Source organism: Saccoglossus kowalevskii, chromosome 22 (genome assembly GCF_978046115.1).
Source record: "Saccoglossus kowalevskii chromosome 22, keSacKowa6.1, whole genome shotgun sequence".
NCBI lineage: Eukaryota > Metazoa > Hemichordata > Enteropneusta > Harrimaniidae > Saccoglossus > Saccoglossus kowalevskii.
The window spans coordinates 2,270,011-2,277,687 of record NC_140662.1 but is presented as its reverse complement, the minus strand read 5'-3'; positions in this window follow the sequence as shown (position 1 = coordinate 2,277,687).

The following is a 7,677-nucleotide window of genomic DNA, read 5'->3' as shown; positions in this document are numbered from 1 at the left end:
GCCACTTGTTTGTAATTCAAATAAACCAGAACAGTATAACGTACTTGATCATGAACACAATCTCAGTCTTATTGTCACTGATTTTGCCATCCATATTCAAGACTGTACTTTCTGTCCCAAACAAGCGATAGTGAGAAGCACAGCAACCTGGAATTGATACCAACCGAGGTCATCTCGAGACAATGGGGATTCGGGCTGATGTTTGTTTACTCATGATTAAAAGCGGAGGGGTCCCACACTGCAATGTGAAGAATAACAAATAATCACGCATAACAGGAATTATGTGCGCACAGACTGCATAGACTTTCACCGTGACCGTTATCGATATTTGACGCAAAAATATATTCATATGAAACCCACTAAAAGTATTTACGAACCGCACTACACGCAGTCGCCAACTACAATATCATTCAATAAAATAGCTAGTTAGACTATCAAAATTATAAATTACGTTTATTTAGTTAGCTATATAGAATAACTTAATTATAATCTACGGCTCTTTTTAGACGATATATTGTGACTTTGAAATTGTTATTTTTTGGGCCCAATTTTCGGAAGTTTGTTCCCATGAACATTGTTCTATTTTCTTTGAAGTATTACCATTTTGTTCACAATAGTATATATTCCAGCAGGTAGAAAAGTACAAACATTTATTAATACCAATTATAAATTTTACAATATACTTCAACTTGCATTGTAACACGTGACCTTAAGCACACGGGAGGAAACTTTTATTGATTGACAATAATAATTTATAATTTAAAACAAAAAAATGCGCAAACTCTCTAAAGTGTGTGTATATGCAGTGGCTTGAAAGGAGATGTAATCCGTGACACCATGTTGTCGGTCGTTGCTGCTGAGAGGAACATGGAATATTTATTTACTTTCACAAATTGCTAGATGTTATGTTTAGAAATTAATTTAATCAAGACAATGTATGTTTTTTTATCTGTAGTGATGTAATATCCTATATGCATTAAATTAAATTTACCTCTAGCCCTAGTAACAAGCCTCGAATTGGTATATTACATCACTGATTGTCATCACGCATGCATTATATCTATAATAACGGAGTAATAATATCATCATAACTTTATGTTTATTTAGGATAACTTCCAGTTCCATTCTTTCCTCAGAAAATCTAAAATGCATTATTCGGTCCGAGTTGTTGTTTGCTTCTTTAATGAATATGCCATCTGTCCACATACTCCCGAAATCCGCCCGATTCAATGGAGTTCGTTCAGAGTCGAACGTAACAGCGTCCTCAATTACTGAAACATGGCTGAAAACGATTTCGGTGTCGTGATTGTGGTGATGTTTCTTTACATGGCACACGGTTACTAAAATGTTTACCCGCGACACGCATCCAATGAAAAGAACATGGTTTGATTCCTAACCGTCTTTTTTAGTAACCGTGCATGGCACGATGCTTGCCAGAGTATTATCCTGTTGAGCTGAGAGAAAAAAAAAAACGGTAATGAGCCTGAGACAATGCACTGGTGTTATGATTTGGGTATCTCGACTAAACATATTACACGGCAGTTAAAATACGCCAGATGAATGTGTTACAGGCTAATCGCTTAAGTTATTGTCATGCAAATTTACCATCTTCAAAGTTTTATCTTCGGTGTCTCTAGAAAGTGTCTTTAATTTCCATTGGATCTGTTTAGTCGTCCAGTCAGGCTTTGTCGCATAATTTTGCACGCCATTTTTCTGTTTCCCGTTGAGCTATCAATCTATAATTACTTTACTCTGCCAAATATATATACTAGTAGATTATTTTAGAGCGAGTACCTCTTTGTCGAGCCAGAAATTATGCAAAATTGCGAACGATGTCTCCGCCATAATTGAAATGAGAGGTTACTTGAAGAATCGAAGACGATTGAGGCCGTGATTTTGGCCCGATAGTTGCCCCCGATGCGTATACATTGTACACAGTCCCTCTATCACTCTGATATCCATGGATAGAGGGACTGTGCATTGTCGTAGCCCTGTCTGGGCCTACCGGAGTTCATCCCAAACGTTAAAACAAGAGTTTATTGGAACCGAACTTAGCTTGAGCCGAAACGCATATACACGACCACTTTGGCTGGTTCGAGCCGGCTCGGGCTCCAATGAAACATGAAGGTAAAAAGAAAAGAAGTCTCAGCCAAAATAATCCTCCTAAACCTCTTTTGTTTTAGTCAAATTTAATCCCATAACTCCCTTTGTTTTATCGTCCTTTCACCCCAGGATCGTCGCCGACGCGTCATTTACTCTCAAGCGTTGCTGCGTACAGTACGCACTCAAAGGGCATAAAGCATGCGCACACCTTTTATAATTACAGAAATCGTGTTTGTGAGAACGGCAAAGTTGGACTTTTAAAAATCGGAGAATTTCTCTTTTTACCGCCATGTGTAAACGCATCGTCCGAATCGCACAGTTTCGCTGAAGCCCGCCATTCAAAACCGGCCCACGAACCCGTGCGTGATCGTGTTAGGAAAAGCTGTATTTCACTGCAGCTAAATTGAGTCATTTGATTGGGCGCGTCAAGGTGCTGGCGCCACCAAATCAGAGTTGCTGTATTGTAAATGTTAAGAACGGAGAGCTCATCACAGATTAAAATAATAGCGGCGTGTAGGCTTTGCGCTGATTCACCCGGAGTCGAGAACAGAAGGTCTATATTCGTTGACACGTTTTCAAAATTTCTTATTCCAACGTTGAAAATTGTTTGTGGACAAGTGAATGAGGATGATGGAATGTCTAAATATTTGTGCAAACTGTGTTTTAGTAAGCTGACAAAACTGTCGAAACTGATAACTTATCGACTTTCCCTATTCGGTCTTCGTTGCAACACAGTCGAGGGACTGTGTTTGCAACAAACACGTCATTTTCCTCAGATACAGCACTAAGCGCTTATAATCGTTTGAGGGCGTGCGACATACAGTAAAAAGTGGTGAAATCTGCCAAAGGTTAATGTTGAGGCTTCGGCCGGAAAAATGATCCTTGGCTGGCAAAGATGGTGTAAACATAGCCAATTATTAGGCTTAGAGGAGTTCGTTCAGATTATAGGCAAATTTGCACAGGTATGTGGTATTCACCACATTAGTTAGATTCAACAGTGATTCAACAGAATATTTTCTATGAAGAAAATAAATATAATGATTAGATCACATGGAATTAACACATGTCTAGCGCTGTGTCATCCAGCTTACTAGCACGAGCATTCATAAGAATCCATTACTCAATATGTGACAGGAGATGGACCCGATAATGTAATGAATTCCCGATAGTGTATCATTCACCGATAATGTAACACGAATTAACCAATATTGTACTAAAAAACCGATAATGCAACAAAAAGGGCAACCGATAATGTAACGCAAAATAACTGATAATGTAATATATTTTTCTCCAACTGATAACGTAACAAGATAACTACCGATAATGTAATAATATGTATAGCTGCAAACTTGAATCCAGTGCAATTGTTCGCATTTTCCAGAAAGATACGCAATATAATGTATTTTATATTCTTCCATCAAACAAATATTATTTTTTGTTTGTTTTTAGCTTCAATTTAATTAAAAAGAGTACAGAAGTTCCCTTATACTTTAGAGTACACATCCAGCTTGCTAATATTGACTGCATATTTTTGTGTTCAAAGATTGATTTCGGGGCTGCCATGAAGTTACGGCGAATCATGTGACCTCCAAAGAAAATATGGAAGACCATTTTGAGAGGGCATAAAAAAATGGTTAAGTTTTGTAAAATGACAAATTATTGAAGGCCCAATTTAGTCACCCTGAGCGATTGTTTATTTGAGGTATGGCTATGCTAATGAATATGTTAATCACTTATTTAACGTATGTTTACAGAACCCCTCGTCGTTTATTTACAAGCTAATAACACTTCCAGAGAGCATTGACCTGAGCTATATACTAGTAGGCATCCCGTGACGACAACACTAATGACGAAGCCAATGTGAATCGTGTTACGTATCATATCCATTTGCCAATTACGATTCCACGGCGATGACCAGTAATATATGGTAAACAATATTCAACAATATATTCACTTTCACTTTCCGATCCCTACGAAATGATGACATCACTAAATTACTGCGACATAAATGCTACTACTGAGTAGCAATTGTAAAGATAATAAATTGAGACAATTCATCGATTCGTGGGATTTCCTTTCTATTGTAAAACATGGTTAAAAAGCGAGACATCGAAGAGCAAAATACAGTTCATAGCCTGCTATATGAATTCACATCTGCGACAGGATAATAGCTTAATAGTCTAGGGGCCCAGGGTGAAAACTTTCACAGACGTAGCACCCCCCTTGTGAAAAGCAACAACCATGTTTTTTTTTCATAGAAGTGTCCTTTGGGAACTTATTTGGGGGGGGGGGGGTGTCCCTAAAAAGTGGTAGCAAGGTGTAGATTTCGAGGATTGTTGTACACTGTTAAAAAACGATTTTTGACAAACTCTAAATTTCACCATAAAATAACGAAAATTGTCTGGTTTAAATATTGTTGTTTTTAATCAGTAAAAACAAATTCCAGTCATCCAACATTGTTAATCAAGTTTATGTATTGTATTTCTTATTGTACATAGTATTGCTTAGGAGTGATCCATTGGAAAAGCTGGGGGGTGGTGGCAGAACAACTGTGCAACATATTTGTTTTCTTCATCTAGTTTTGTGCAAATTTTTGTTTTGTCAATATGCTACTTTTCCCCCCTTTTCCCATATTTTTTTCCTGTGCAATTGTTTTTCCAATTCTGCTGTCACCGGCCCGAGTTTTTAATGGTCTACCCTTAGTTAAAAGGTTGAGAATGCACTGAATATATATTTTTGGCATAGTTTGTTGATTTACTAGATGGTAACTTACACAGATCATAATTATGTTACTACTAAATTAACATACCAATAAAGAAACAATTTTCCAAGTTATGTACTAACTGATGAACTTAAATAATTTCGCAAAATGATTTCAAAGGACAAAAACCCATAGAAATGATAGTTTGCATAGTATAGTAAAGTTATGAAATGCAAAACATAAGAATATGACAAAATAAAGATTTCCACGAAATAATAGAAAAATAATTCTACAGTGTATATCTGCAATACATTAGTTGTATACAGTTCAATATGGAAATACATATGACTCATGTACAAGATATATTCTAATTCTAAATGATAACACACAAACTATACAGCTATACAATAATAATGCCATTATTATCACAGCTAATATCACAAGTATTTTATATGTCCATATCCATATCAGAGTCGTCCGCTGTATCTGATTCTTCTGGGTCAACACTAATAGCGACTTTATGTGGATTACAATCATCACCATTCATACATAAACAGGCATCTGTGCATGCCATGCTTTGTCTCGCACAACTGCAGTTTCGTTCACACTTTGCTTTCTTGCACTCACATGTAATGAGTTCTAGAAGAGCTTCAGGGGCAGGTGACTGTGTCATTGGTGTCGGAAACATGTGACCATCGCCACTGTAATGCCATCCATTACCAATAGGGGAGTGAATGACTGGCTGAGCCTCCAATGCTTGCTTCCATATATAAGTTTAGTAGTTTACACGTTTGGAATGCTGCTCTAAACTATCAGATGTTGGTGGAAGGGCTTCATTCTTTGCTTGTCTGCGACAGAAAAGTTTATGCCGCACACCATTCACATCCGCTGAGTCAGCTGTTGCATCATAGATAATAATTATCAGAAGTTCTATTGATGTTAGTTCTATCAGAGGTATATAAGTCCATAAGGCTTCCAAACTTGTCTGGGTTCTTCCTGACAAGCTTCCATGGCTTAAGTTTGCCAACCCTTGCAAGACTGCTGGCGGAATCACATCCAGTTAATGTGTGTACTGCTGACAACAGTTTGCACAATTGTTGACCTAATGCATCAGATATGGGATGGGTGGGTATGAATCGAGATTTATCCTTCACACCAGTATGGAACCATAGTTCTTGGACAGATTCCAAGGAGTGATTGAAGTATACACAGAGTACTGCAACATCAGTATCTGGAGACCACACCACGACTCGAGGGTATTCTTCTGAAGCATGTGCAACATGAAGTAAAAGCCTGGTATCTGCTTCTTCATGTGATGAGAACAGATCTTCGACATCGACAACTCCACCAGTAGATGCCATGCGAGCAATGAGACCATCCTTGAACCCTCCTGCAACTATAATTTTCTCATCTGGTTTAAGTAACAATTGTGCCTTTTTGCACCATGATTCTGATAAGAAGTCTACCAGTTGTTCTTTATTTCTAGGATTACCAATATACTTACTCCACTGTGTTGGTATCGGTGTGTTAGGGCCATGGATTTTAACTTCATAGCTCTGTGAGGATTGCCTTCGGGCTCTCTCAAAAGCCTTGATGGAATCTTTTGCATCGTATCTATTGAAAACGATATCTACTCTTGTACAGCATTTATATCTCTGTAGAGGTTGGTGAACTATTTTGAAAAGCACCTCAGCAAGTTCCCCGAAGCAGGATGCACCTCCTTGTTTAACCATCTGCAGAATTGCCATGCCGTCTATCATCCATGCTGTTGGGATGTTGGATGCTGGCAATTGGTGTTGTGATTCCGCTTCTTTCTCTAATTCAGGCAGTAGCTTACTTTTTGCTGTTTTAGCAGAGAACCATCAGCATGGGCCAATGCATATGGAACTGTGGACAGCTCATGTTTGAAAACATCTTTGAGATTAATTTCTCTTGTTTGAGCAGCCACTACAAGCCGACTAAACAACTCTCTATCTGCATTGATGGCCACTGTCTGCTCTCCACCAACCTTCTTCTTTATTTTCTTGCCCATAGATGCGAATGTGTTTATGTTATGTCTATTCAATGGTTGAAAAAATCCTATTCTGTTTGTATTTAGTCTGTCTTCCACAAATTGATTCATTGCTTTCATCCCTATGTCTCTGGCATTTATAAGCCGAGTAGAAATTGCTGGTGGTATCACTATGCCAGTGGCAATGTTGGTAAGTGATGCCAGGTCCACTTCTATGTCAAACGGGTCTGCCATGTAGTTAGTGACAGTGCTAATTATCTTATTGACATCTCCTCCATCGCGCTGTATGCGGACTGGAGTAGCTTCTTTGTGCTTTGCATGTGTTTCTCCCACCATATCACACATCACTTTCATAGAGGTTGTAATAGATGTGCGTTCATGAGCAGTGATAAACCATCTATCAAGGGCTCCTGGTCGTAAAGTAAACCCAACAATCCCACCTTTTACCTTACTATCTTGTTTTACTGTTTGTTCGAGTGCCATATCTCTCCAGACTACACTAAACTTATTTGTAGAACGAGCAACAGCATGATTCCCTTGTACAAATTGTGCATGTACTTCGGGGGAACAATCTGGTAGGAGCTTCATGTCGCTTATATACACTGACACCCATCGGGCATAGTTGGTACGGTCAAAGGCAAAGAATAGTGGTAACATCTCTATAACTGCTGCCAGACGTAGTTCCCAGTTGCTTGCTCGTTCAGCTCTTATGAATCGCAATAGTATATTAACCATTTCGATGTAATCATTCCAGAAAGTGAATGTTTGTGATGATGCACATCTTGTAATGCAGAATCTGTTAAGTGCATCATGCACAATATTGATGGCGTCACATAACTGAGAGAGCGCTACTTCCAGACTA